The sequence below is a fragment of the Mastomys coucha genome, unplaced genomic scaffold, assembly GCF_008632895.1.
Source record: "Mastomys coucha isolate ucsf_1 unplaced genomic scaffold, UCSF_Mcou_1 pScaffold8, whole genome shotgun sequence".
NCBI lineage: Eukaryota > Metazoa > Chordata > Mammalia > Rodentia > Muridae > Mastomys > Mastomys coucha.
Window position 1 is genome coordinate 63,359,211 of NW_022196914.1, and position 13,538 is coordinate 63,372,748.

Here is a 13,538-nt window from a genome sequence, read left to right on the forward strand (position 1 = left end):
CACCACCACCACCACCTCCACCACCACCACCATCACCTCCACCACCACCACAGGTAACACAACATGCTCACAAAGCTACATCCTGGGACTGTGAAGCCATGCTCCATGTTTACACCAGAGAAGCAGTTAAGGCAACACAGCCAGTGGCCGTGCCTAGGTTAGATGTGGCATATCTACTCTTGCCATGGCACTGTGGTTCAGATGTGTCCCATACAGAGGCCAAGAGAAGAGCAGAGGCTGATTTCCCCAATATATCTGACTCCATTTGGCTTCCATTTGGTTTCTCCTAGTGTTACCTTTTTGGTATGAGCGACTGTTCGTAACTCTTCTGAGCTCAACCCAGATGAATATTCATGTACTGTCCCACAACTATGCTGAATCCTTTATTTGCAAGTTTTCTTTATGAAAATGGTTGATTTTTAACTAGTCACGAACTTCTCATTCAAGGTCAGTAACCAACCCTCTTACCTTTTAGAAGCAATAAATTCTAGTGGAAGTGAAGCCATTAGATCACCATTGTCTCCATAGGAAGTCCAATGGAAGGGTATATAAAGAAGTTTTCATTTAGTAAAAGAAAATAAGAAGAAATAATGAAGACTTGTTGATCACAAAGAGATCAATTTTACTTAGAAATGGCAATTTAAAGTCATCAGTGTTAGGATTTTAGTTTTTTTAAAATCAGTTACCTATAATAAAAATAGTTAAATTCTGAAATTCTTTAGCTTTTATGGGAAATTCTCATTTTAGGAAATATACTTTAATCCAATCCAATAAACTTTTATACACAGTTCTTCTCAAGTAATTTATAGTCCCATATGCCAATGGGTTAGGAAGCATTTTCACTAGCATGTCCTTTCAATACTTCTAACTGAATATATTCAAAATTAGATTCACCATCATGACTCAGACCCCAATAAGTCTCCTTCCAAGGTCAGATGCGTGGTCTCTCTCCATTCTTTCTTCTGAAACCACCCAGATCCAACGTACAAGGATTCTTATCTGGCTTAATTTCCTAGCCTGATCTCTCCAACCTTCTTCCTAGGCGTCCTCTTTGCTGTAGAGACCATAGAAAATCCAAAGTGGTCTTCTCTGGGACAGGTACCCTTTCTGAACAAAGCCTCAAAGACTTTCTCCCTTCTCAGTCACAGTAAGAGCCAAACACTTGGGTCCAGAGGAGTATCAGTAAGAACAACAACCAAGTAATTGTCTGATGTCAGGAGTATAAGAAAGGAGGAAGGAGGGTAGGAGGGAAAAAAGGTAGCCAGGGCCGCCTTGGGGGATGCTAGAGAATGACCCCTCAGTATTTTGAAAATGTGGAAGGATCAAACACTTTGCTTTTGCTATGCGCTATACCTCACAGATAGGGAAATGACTCTTTTATGTACAACATTCCCAACTGGAAAACAAAGAAGAGATGGAAGGCTCGGAGCAATACTGTTTTCCAAGTGCTCATGAATCAGTGGATCTAGTCTGTGAGCCCTGCTGACTGCTGATACCACACAGACAGACTTGCACTGGACATCATGTGTCTCCTGAGGCAACAGTGACACTCAGTCTTACTGAAAAATGTCACATGGCCCCGGAGAAAGCCAATATCAGACTATCCATGTGTTGGAAGCAGAGAAACAACATGTTTAATAGAATCAGAGACAAGACTAGCAAAAGCCAAAACCAATGAGAGGTTTCCTAAAGTAGTATGTTCTAAACGAATATTTTATATAATTATTTATACAATTATTCTTAGTAGGGGGAAGAGATGGAAAGTGGAACCTATAAGACTAAAAGGGCTTAAGGTACTTAGCAACTAACTAATCCATTGTCTTAGAGGTTCATTGCTATGCAGAGGCACCATAACTACTGGCATCTATGACAAAGGAAAATATTTAGTTGGGGCTTGCTTATAGGTCAGAGGTTAAGTATATTATTGTCATGGTGGGAAGCATGGCAGCATACAGGCAGAGATGGTGCTTGAGAAAAAGCTAGGAGGTCTTCTATATCTTGATCCTCAGGCAGCAGGGAGAGACAATGAACCACCAGGTCTTGCTTAAGCTTCTGAAACCACTATCCCAGTGATATACATATTCCAACAAGGAACACCTAATAGTGGCACTCCCTAGAGGCCTATTCAAATCACCAGACCCATGAACCTTGTGGGTTCTGATATCAAAGAAACTATAAATAATTAACCAGACATTTCAAAAATAATGATATAGGCCTTATATACACATATTAAATACATATGTAATATGTACATAAATACATATACATATTTTACTTCCCTTTTTGTTTCTATGATAGAAGACCCTGACAAAAGCAACTTCTAAAGGCAGAAAGGGTTTATTTGGATGCACACATCAAGGATATAGTCCATCATGGCAGAGAAGCTCAGGTGGAAGAGCTTGAATAGCTGGCTAGAGCACACCCACAATCAGAAGCAGAGACCTATAAATGCACATTCTTGTTCAGTTTCCTATCTCTACTTATACAATACAGGATTGCAGCCAGGAAAAGACACTGCCAACAGTGGGCAGGTCTTTCCACCTAAGAAACACAATCAAGATGGGAACACCCAGAAGCTCATCTCCTAAGTGCCTTGGGATTCCATCAAGCTGACAATTAACAATCACCATCTGAATATGTAGATGTGTCTATACAAAAACAAATACCCATATCTGGGGAAAGGCAATTAGTTATCAGTATAGTATCTCATAATTACCTTCAAATCCTTATCTTTTAAAGATGTACATGAAAACATTCATAGATAAAATAACACAATGAGGGTGTGGTCCCAAATAAAAGGAAAAGAGAGAGGCTATAAAGTCGGTTGTGGTTTACTATTATTTTTTAAGCCTGGGTGGAAGGGTAGATAAGAACTCATAGAATAGCTGGTATGCAAAACTACACATCAGCCTGAATCCTCCCAAAACCCTTCACTCTCTGTCACTAACGTCTCATTCCTACCTCAATTCCCTTGTACTTCTGTTATGGTTTGGATCTTAAAGGTATCCAATAGCCTGTCAGACCCTAGCCCGTAGTACTACTTGGGGTGGAGTGGAACCTTTGAGATTAAGCTTAGCAGGAAGTAGTTGGGGCACAGGCTCTACACTTTTGACGAGAACATGGATACTCGGGCTCTTTTTCTTTGCTTCCTGGATGTCAGGAGGTTATTGGCCTTGCTCCACCGTGATGCAGGTCTCATCACCGTTGCAGAATATCAGAGCTAGGTGACTATGCTTTGGACTGAAATCTTTAAAATGGCAAACAAAACAAATCCTTCTTCATTGGAAGGTAATTTCCTCAGCACAGGAAGACAAACATGTTCCTTGCTACCTGGACTCTCTGAGCTTTCTTCATACCCTGCCTGGCTGTCCCATTTGGATACACAACGCTCCCACGCCGGGTGAGTCTTTCTACTCATCTTGACATACTTTTCTCTTCAGCACCGATAACCACTTAATTTCTTCTATATTTGATTGTCTGCCTGCATGGCTGGAGGCTCCTGGAACATAGGCATGCTATGTGTTATGGCTCTAGGATCTCCACGGCCAAGGGCAGCTGCCCTTGTACAGAACAAGTGACAGACAAACAATTGTTTTTTTGTAAATGAAGGAATGGCTTTGTGTGTTGCAGAAGTTGTAGATTAAAGAGGCTTATCCTAGAGCAATGTGACATGATTTTGGTGGGATCAGTGCAGAGGACATTGGTTGTCATTGCTTTGGAGGGCCTCAGAAGGCATAAAACAGGGTCCTTCTCTTGTTATATAAATAATATCCAGTGACATGCATTTTCTTTTAAATTATTTATTTTTATTTCATGTGAACTGGTATTTTGCCTGCATGTATATCTGTGTGAGGGTGGCAGGTGCTCTGGAACTGGAGTGGCAGACAGCTGTGACCTGCTATGTGGGTACTGGGAATTGAACACTGGTCTTCTGGAAGAAGAACCAGTGTTCTTAACCACTGAGCCATCTCTCTAGCCCTAACATTATTCATTTTAACAAACCCAGTGCCATGGCTTATGTTGAGGTCTTTTTATATTATCTCCTGATAATAGCTCTCAACAAGGTTTTGCAATGCCAGGGGACAGTTTTGGTTTCATGTTTCCGGATATGGAGGATGACTGCTGTTACTGGTATTGAGTAGGTGGTCAGGATGCTGCTAAGCATCCTACAAAACAGAGATGACACCATCCTCTACAGCAAAGAACTACCCAGCCCCTAAACACCTTTGTTGTTCTAGAAACCCCAATGAAGAAGAGACAAGGGGCATCTTCAAGACACTTAGCACCAATGACCTGTTTTAAGTATTGTGATTCTGCTTCATAGCACTCAGCGTAGGTGGAGGTAAGGGTGACCCTCTTATTGTTTTACATCTCATTTCACATTTCTGATTCATCAGAAATCTAACTAACCTGAAGGCGTATGGAGACTTTAGTCCTGTTTTCAAGGGGAGTGGCTTTTTATAGCCAGAGCCCCAGAAGTACTTCTGAGTCACAGAAACCTAATTACCAAGGAATCCATGCCATTCCCGAACAGCAACCCAGATAGAAAACTCTGCTGAGCAAAAGGACTCAATATCCAGTAAAATAGGCTCCACAGCTGCTCAGAGGACAAAGCTGAAGAAGCTTACCCAGTAGTGATTCCAAATACATGCATGTGAGGCACATGGCCAAGGAGAAGTTGAATCTAAATAGTCTGGCTTCTCTAGTGCAATTTCTGAGACAGATCTCTCAAATCTAAGATTTTTCTCTTTTTTTTCTTTTGAGGTTCAGGATTCTACAAGGAACATACAAGATGCAAGCCACGAGTGAAAGGGACCAATGCTCTTGAAGAATGCTCAACTATCTGTAGGTTCCTCTAAGGAGAGCATAGTTGAAGTAAACTTTCTTTTTTTTGTTGTTTTTGTTTGTTTGTTTGTTTGTTTTTTCAAGACAGGGTTTCTCTGTGTAATCCTGGCTGTCCTGGAACTCACTCCGTAGACCAGGCTGGTGTCGAACTCAGAAATCCACCTGCCTCTGCCTCCCAAGTGCTGGGATTAAAGGTGTACACCACCATCACCCGGCCTGAAGTAAACTTTCAAAGATGGGGTATATGACTAGTCCTTTCCATTTAACATCACATAATATAGTAAGTGTTAGATAAAGGTATTGACATGAACTCTTAATAGCTAGTATCATCGTTCATTTAGCAAATTTCTGTTCAGCTGGGTCTGTTCCAGATGCAAGAGATGCAACAATGAATGAGATCAAAAGGCCTATCTATTGGGTCATTAATCAGGGAAACTTAATAAGGACTACAAGATGGTTCCTGGTAGCAGTAGCTTACCAGCATCTTGGATAAGACAGAGTCAAGGGCTAGATGGTGTCTTTGGCTCAGAGACTAGGGCATTCAGCCATCTGTAAAGGTCACTGGCAGGTATAAGCTGTCAATTCACAAATACTGGGAAAGAATGACACAGCATATCTACCACAGGGGTTCTGATGCTGGGCCAAGACTGGCTCTGTTGATGCTTATCAAGAAGCCTGCCTACATGAGGGACAGTCAAGGACTTTATGGAAGATGAAAAGATAAATAGTGTGTGGCTACAGGTCCCAAAAACTGTTATCAGTTGAAGAAGCAGGAAGAAGTGTACAGGGAAAATTAATGCTTAGAATTCAGAACCAGGGATCAGAAACTGGTATTATGGGGAGAGGTACCTTTTAATAGCTGGAGTTAACTCTTCAAACTGATCCTTTTTATATGGACACTCTACAACCTCACTGGGCAACTAATATGTGGCTGAGTATGTGTCCTCTGTAATGGACACTGTTTAAATGTGTGTAAGACTTTTAAGAAAATCATCCATAAGCTCTGTACAGGAGCCTGGAAAGCTCAGAACAGAGCATCCAGCCCTTTCTCATGAGTTCCTGTAGCCAGTAAGACAAAGCTTATCCTTGTCATCTATATACCTTCGAAAGAGAGATTAAGGAATGTAAGGTATCACATTTACGATCAACTACTGGAGGACGTGTTGAACAATGACATAAACCATTCAGGGGCAATGTATGAGAGCAAGAAAGAGGTGGTACACAGAGAAAGGCAGAGGGAATCACCAGGATGTTGGCAATTGCTACCAAGAGGAAATCCCCAAGGTACTGCTTTCACAAGAGCATAGAAGGTGACTTGAGCCAGAAGCTGGGGGCCTGGGAGCAGCTTCAATGCAGGACACAATATAGTGCAGAAAGCAGGAATGAAGGCTTCATAGCTCTGTAATAGAGTGTGGAAAGGATTCATGATAGCTAAATGAAATCCAGGCAGAGGAAACGCAGCCCAATGATCAGCTCCATAAAAAATACGGCCATACAAAAGAATGGAAATGTGATTAGTAGAAGCGATACCGAATCCATTATGTACAGCATACTAGCCTTCTAAAGACATTATTATGCCAGTCTGTGAATAATCAACTTACATTGCAATTGGGACTTTTGTTCATCAGATTCAGGATGCTGAGGCAAGAGGATGATCTTGCACTTTTGGCATGCACTCGACATAAAATCCAGAGTCTTTATAATGCAGAAGAGTTGGAGATGTGGTAGAAGTAGATAGTCAGGTGATACAGTCAAGGCTAAGGAACTCTAGAAGCTTCTAAAGGGAAGGGATTGCTTATAGAAGGAAGATAGCCCTTGGCTCTATGCAATAAGGCCCAGTTCAGAGTTTTTGGTCTGTAGCATTGTAAGATGATAACTTTATGCTATTTTAAGGCACTAAGTTTAAAGTAATTTATCACTATACCAATGAGAAACTAATTCTAGCATACCTAGAATAATATAAATACTGAAAACTGATTTAACAAAAAAACCACACTCAGTGCTGTCTTTAGATGGGAAAACTGTAGAAGAGAAAAGAAAGTGATGAGGGATGAGGGAGCAGAAGAATGAGCCTTCCTGTATCCTAAATGAAGTCAGTATGCAAAGTGTCATGGTTCGAATATGCTCGGCCCAGGAAGTGGCACTATTTGAAGGCGTGACCTTGTTGGAGTAAGTGTGTCACTGTGGGCAGGTGCTTTAAGACCCTCATTCTAGCTGCCTAGAAGTCTCCTACTAGCAGCCTTCAGATGAAGATGGAGAACTCTCAGCTCTACCTGGATCATGCCTGCCTAGATGCTACCATGTTCCCACCTTGATGATAATGGACTGAACCTCTGAACCTGTAAGCCAGCCCCAGTCAAATGTTTGCCTTTGTAAGAGTTGCCTTGGTCATGGTGTCTCTTCACAGGAGTAAAACTCTGACTAAGACACAAAGCATGTAACTAACTGATACTAGAGGAACTTAAATATACTACTGAGAAACGTGGAGGCTATTATTCAAGACATCAAAGGGAGATAGGACTGGAGGATGGGATGGGTGATGTAAGGATCCAGTTTTTCATAAAGCTAGTCCCAGTATTTAATTTTTTAAAATTCTCTCTCTATATATTTTGATAAGAATAAAAATTATTCTAAAAAGAAAGATTAGCTGCCAGAGATGATAGTAACTCCCTGCCATATCCCTGCATTTTACTGTACTTGCTTTTATTGAAACATCATCTAATTTCCTCGCACTTTTTATCTACCATATTCAGCTAGACACTGGTATTTTTTAAAATGGGAGAAACACAAACCTTTTCTAACCCCAAGACTTAGTGATTTTTCTCCCTCACAACAATATCTCCTCCACAATCAAAGTGAATAAAGCAGAAACAAAATGAAAGCAAGCAAACAATATGCAAGCCAGTCCTTGGAAATGAAGGGAAGTTAATACTCTTCTATACTCGGCACCAACAATAGTGGTTCACAAATATGATCCCAGCATTCAGAAGGCTGACGCAGGAATATCATAAGTTCAGTGCCAGCCAGGAGTAGAGTTAAGATTCTGTCTTATAATATCAAGTTGTTGAACACCTCAATTTCTGACATGTCATTAGGAAGCGCTTTGATTTCAACTTTCATTTTGCAGTAAAACTCTGTAGTTAAAATTAGAGCTTGGTCCTTAGGCTGCACAGTGAGACTTGCCATGTGCCGACTAACTGTTACCAGCCATGGATCATGCTGACCCTCTCACACTCTGACTCAAATATGCAGTGCTTTCTCTTCATTCATGTGATAATTGTATTCTAGGTTAGTTTGGGAGGTGACCCTGCTCACTCCATCCTAATGGCTTTGGCTCTGGTAAACACTCACTGTGCAAGTTGTAGGCTAATCCAGACATTGGTATCCATTCTCTGAGTACAAGAGTTGCTTCAGGGATGTGTATTTAATTCAAGTTAGGTTAGGAGCAAGAGATAGAGAGATTATTTTCCTGCCACATTTCAAGATGGGAGGTTAAGTGTCATTGGCTCTCTTGTGATCATGAATCTGATAAGAACAACAGCTAAAAAGACAGAACGAACAGAGAGAAGGGCAGAGTTTGGTGTTAATTTTTTTTTTTTTTTTTGGTTTTTTGAGACAGGGTTTCTCTGAGTAGCCCTGGCTGTCCTGGAACTCTGTAGACCAGGCTGGCCTCGAACTCAGAAATCTGCCTGCCTCTGCCTTCCAAGTGCTGGGATTAAAGGCGTGCGCCACCACCACCTAACGGTGTTAATTATTTAGTCATGGATCAAGTCATGTCAGATGTTCTACACACAGACTTTCTGATTCTGTGATACAACTAGTCCCTTCTCCTAGGCCAATGTCAACTGCCTATATTGTTAGCTGCTATGCTATAATTACCAAGCACAGTAATCAGGAAGTTTTGCAAGCACATACTTCATTCTAATAATTTATTTCCAGTAATATATTAGTAAAAAGCTATAGAGAGGTAATAGTTTGTAGCAGTTTTAAACTAGAATTCACACAGATGACCACTGTGGGGATTTAAGTAGGAATGGATCCCATAGACTCACATGTTTCAATGTTTGGCCCATAGGGAATAGCATTATTAGGAAGTGTGGCTTTGTTGAAGAAAGTGTGTCACTGTGGAGGCAGATTCAAGATGCGCCCAGTGTAGCTCAAGGTGTAGCACACAGTCTCATTGTGCTGCCTCAGGATCAAGATGTAGAACTCTCAGCTCCTTCTCCAGCACCAGGTCTGCCTGGACACTGTCATGCCTCCCACCATGATGATAATGGACTAAACTTCTGAAAGTATAAGCCAGACCCAACTAAATATTTTCCTTTATAAGAGTTGTCTTGGCCATGGCATCTCTTCACAGCAATGAAATGCTAAGACAACCATCAATAGTAAAATGGTCACTAAGTACCCAGAGGCATGGTTACAGAGCAGAATGAGCTATCATTACATATCACAGTCATATGAAAAATAATTGACAGAAATAATATCCTGTGGGGAAATAAAGTGGTGCCGCCACTGCAAAGAGACTATAGTGATTCTTCCAAAACAAAGAAATGCCTATGAGCAACCCCTCCCACTGTAGGGTATGTATCTCAATAAAATAAAATAAAAAAATAAAAACAGAAATGCAATTACTGTTGTCTGATATAAAATGACTCCTACCATCTATCTAGAGGAATCTAGTCATTAGAATCATAGGAAAGAGAGGAAGAAAAGGAAGAAGGAAGGAAGGAAGGAAAGAAAGAAGGAAGGAAGGGAAAATAAATGGTCATTGTTAGAGGCCAGCAGTAAAGATGTTAATGTTTAATGGTCTGGAGTCACAGTTGGAGAAGAGGAGAATGTTCTGGAAATGGGTAGGATAGATAATTCTACAACAAAGTGGAGGTATTTAATATTGCAGAATTGTGTTCTTATAAATAAGTAGGTGAAATGGACATTTTTTGCTACCATATATTGCCACAGTTTGAAAGGGGAAATAAGGAAAAAGAAAGGGTAGCTATCTATCATTCTACTCTTATATCAGGATTGGCAATGAATGTGGGGGTAGAGAGGGAGACCTGGTGGCAGATGCTGTGAATCTACACTGTATCTTTTTTTCTTTCCCTCCTAAGTGCTGGTTGCATGGGCATGCCACATATGTGAAAACTCCCATGTATGTGGATTTGGGGATTTTATAAGTGTCAGGATACTTCTCCCCTAAGAGCTAAGAACCTACCTGTGAGCTCTCTGAGCCTCCAGGCTTCTCTGGCATGCCTCTCTATATATAATATTTATATTAAACACCATCTTGTCCAGAACCGGGTGTGGTATAAGAACACACACACACATACACTAAATCAACATAAGAAGCAACGTGGTAGGAAATGGAAATTAACACTAACAATACTAAAGCAGAAAGGGGGAAACACGAGGTCTAGATATATAGAAAATGTAGATGCCCGAAGGGGTATACAGAATGTGCGGTCTGTGGCTAGCATAAGTATATGTTCCCAACATCACAGGTGCACAGACTTGCACTTGAGATTTTTTTTTTCACTTTATATGTTGCAGTCTTTCTACTACAAGATAATGGTTTTTCCAGATCATAGCATGGACATGGCATATCTGACAAATTGACTCCAGGAGAATTTGTCCAGGTGGCACATGTGATGTATTTAATTCAAGCCAATATGCTTACTTTTAGTAACACTTGGAAGTGGATGGTGTGAAGTATGGACAAGATACACGATCCAGCAGGTAAGCAATACGTGTGTGGAAGAACTCTGAATGCCACAGACAGAGGACTTCTGAAAGCCTTCAAAAAGTGCCAACCATCTTTTAGAGATTAGAATTGATTTTTTTAAAAAAGTGCTCTACTCCACACTTTATAGCATGATGGCCAATTCCTGTTCTTATAGATTAGCAAGAGCTGTGGTAGATATTTTCCATTTTTTGTTGGATGCCTTGTTACAAGCCGTTCCATCCATTATGAACCACTCTGTGTACTCTGTGACAGAGAAGATAATGTTGCATGAAGATGACTCTCCACAGCCCAGCAATACAAGGCAATGGCAAGCTGTTCTAAATGTGCTGTCTTCACATCATCATCTGCATATCATAAAGTTGCCATTAAAGAGCCCAAATGATAGTAGCTGAGCGACTTTCATTAGAAAAAGGGGGTCCCTTGAGCAGGTTATCCTCATAATATCTGTCAACTATTTTAGCTCTTCAGGTTTTGAATGATACAAAGGCATTTTAAATAAATGTCTGATAATCAATGAGAATTTCTCAAAACAACTGTAAAAATTACTCAGCCTCTAGGACCACGAGTACAGAACACAGAATGGCTCTCTTCTCTTCCCGGCTCTGATCTCTACACATGCTATGACTGTTCTTCATGGCCGAGGCACATCCTGAACGTTTCACTTTGGAGGCATTTGTGGAACTGACTAGCAGCAAGAAGAAACAGCCACATGCCAAAGTTAACCTACTGAGAAAATGTCATCTGTAACATTTACAGACACTGGATTTTGAAAGCCGGTAAACACAGCACGTAAGAAACCACATCACCTCTGAGGAGCTGCACTATGAAAGTCATCTTCCTGCAACTCTTCTCCCTTAATAGCCCACATAATTCCCAATCAGCCACAGCCTCTCAGTTACTAATACCATGGTGACCTGACACATATATTAAATAACACGTCCATGTGTGTTTTTGTTTGATGCCAAGGAATAAAAATGCCAGATTTCTCTGATTAGATGCCATCCATGACATGAAGACTAGCACAGCATTGGAAAAAAAAACACAAATGGAACTCAACTTTGTACACCAGGCTGGCCTCGAACTCAGAAATCTGCCTGCTGGGATTAAAGGCGTGCACCACCACCACCTGGCTAACCATTACTCTTTTACCAAGGATTGTGGGTACCACTTCATGGCAAATACCAAAACAATAAATTTTGGCATTTCCCAGTTTAAAAAGGTTTTCTTTGCGATATTCTGGGGAAATGAAAGGGAAAGGGAAGAAACTGAGGGCAAAGTTGACTTAAACTCATTTGCCTTAATCACAATATTTGGTTAGACTCTTATCCTTTGCTTCCAAGTTCTACTGAACAGAAATCAGAAGACAGCCAAGACTAATGCTTAGACTCTACTCTCACAGGACAGATGACCCTGCATGGAGGTGGCTCTCAATAGTCAGGTAATACATGGCAATGGCAAGCTATCTTAACGTCTTCGTCTGCATACATTTGAAAGTTTCTGAGAAGATTGTGTGGTGTTCTTCTCTAGCTTCCTGATAGTCAAATGTGTTGCAATAGCTACTTTGCAAGTACAGGGACAAGCTGGGCTCTTTTGGCACCACAAACACAAGGAAAAAGATTCCTAAGAAAACACAACCACAAATAACCACTTTCTAATAAGTGGATACTCACTCAACTTCCATTTCTCCAGAAACAGCAAAGTAAAAATTATACTCTTCCCATGCAAACATTACTTTTTCTTGGGAACAGGAGAACACTGAAATAATAATCTTGCCAAACCTACAGGGGCTGGATATCACCATGTTATCCAGTCATTAACGAGGCAAGAGTAGGAATAGAAGATTAAATTCACTGTGTACAAGGATGCTGAAAAGCACATGTTGGTTTATCAATTTTTCCTGAGAAGAATATCAAATATTTTTAATTTATAATATTTGAGAGGTTATTGATTATCCTCTAATTACATTTTAATTTTTTTAGTCAAAATTTTTTCAGGAAAACATTATTTATTAAATTTGTGTTTTGTAGGATCTAACTTAACATGTATAATTTCTATGATTGTGCTAGAATGAGTCCTTCCTTTAGCTTTTATCCTAACTTCAGCCACTCCAACCCATTAGCATTATCTCTATTTTAAAGTAGCAGAAATGATAGAGAACTTACTAGTCCAAGGTCAACCAACCAGGAAGAGAATTTTTTTTTTTTTTTGGACAGGGTCTCATGGATCTCAGGCTGACCTTAGACTTTCTACATTGCATAAGTTGATCTTGTATTTCTGATTCTCTTGCTTCCATCTCCTGAACGATGGGGTTATAGGTATATACAGCACCACTCCTGGTTTATAGATAAGAGCTTTTTAAAGCATGCTTAGTTGTCAATATTCTTGGGGTAATGACACATCCAGGGATCTTACCCCTTTCACTGACTTAAATCTATGATGTTGTAATGTCCTTTACAAATGATAACATCAGAAAAGGCATCCCTTAGACAGATTATGGAAATTGCTTTCTCTAGTCTAAGAGGACCAATTTGTTCAATCATCTTAAGTAAGGAATGTGTGGTAGAAAAACAAAGTATACATGTGCAATGTATACCACCAAGTACAGATCCACTCACATCCATGGCTTTATCACTTCTGTTCTGAGAATAAAGGGCACACTTGTGGAGATCTGACACCATGCCTGTGCACTCTCTGGCACATTCTCTAATATGATGACTTACTCTCACGTTGAACATCTGAATTCAGATATTATACCTTTATTCTTTATGAGTACACTTCTGTCCAAGCCCTATCATTTCCTTCTACTATTCTACCATAAGGCTTACTGATAATCCTCAATGTTCTTTCTTTTATCATGGATTATGATCAATGTACATTTTAACATATTTTCACTCATCAATATTTTGTAATATCTAAAGCTTGTTTGATCAGGTACATTATATATATATAT

At 40.1% G+C, this 13,538-nt stretch overlaps 1 protein-coding gene across 13 annotated transcripts in view; it reads right to left on the reverse strand.

Moving 5' to 3' along the window:
* The window catches only part of Mast4 (microtubule associated serine/threonine kinase family member 4), a 604,035-nt gene that overhangs the window by 223,702 nt on the left and 366,795 nt on the right, over positions 1 to 13,538 (reverse strand). The gene's annotated exons all lie outside the window — the stretch shown is intronic.